Here is a 643-nt window from a genome sequence, read left to right on the forward strand (position 1 = left end):
ATACAAAAGCGGGGCAGGCAGGTGAGCTGGGCGGCAGCGTGCGGGCTGGGGAGCGGGGCCGGGGGCTCGGGGGCTGCATGGGGGAAGCGAGTGCGTGGGGAAGACCCCCCTGCATTGCAGTTACTGGTTCTGCTCTGCTCCGGTGGCTGGGCTCAATGGGTGACGGTTGGGTGCGAGGCAGAGCTGGGGATGCTGTGCTCCCCATGAGCAGGGGCAGCCAAAACCTGGGAGGGGAGCCTGGAGACTCCATGGTGCTGCATGGGGGGGCTTTCCTGGGGGCCGGTGTGCACCCACCCTCCTGCCTCGAAGAGGTTAAGGCCAGGCTCCCCGAAGTGACTGCCTGAGCTGATTATTTTAATCAGGGGGATTAGGGCCATGGCCAACAGGGAAGGCAGCGCTGGAGCAGGGCCGTGCTCTCCCTTAGCTGATGGATCCCCCACCTTGCAGCTGGCAGGACAGGGGGGTGCGTGGGAAGACCCCCTGCAAGGAAGGGAAGGCAGCAAGGCAGCCGGGTCAGGGGACTGTCCCAAACCTACCTGCGTTCACACTGCTGCAGGATTTACGCTGGCGGGGATCGGAGGCGGTGTCTGCCTCAGTTTCCCCATCCACCTCCAGGATGCCCATGGTGCAAAGCGCCGCCTCG

At 65.2% G+C, this 643-nt stretch overlaps 1 protein-coding gene across 1 annotated transcript in view; it reads left to right on the plus strand.

Moving 5' to 3' along the window:
* The window catches only part of KIAA1614 (KIAA1614 ortholog), an 11,881-nt gene that overhangs the window by 1,917 nt on the left and 9,321 nt on the right, over window positions 1-643 (plus strand).

Source organism: Egretta garzetta, unplaced genomic scaffold (assembly GCF_000687185.1).
Source record: "Egretta garzetta isolate BGI_Z169 unplaced genomic scaffold, ASM68718v1 scaffold598, whole genome shotgun sequence".
NCBI lineage: Eukaryota > Metazoa > Chordata > Aves > Pelecaniformes > Ardeidae > Egretta > Egretta garzetta.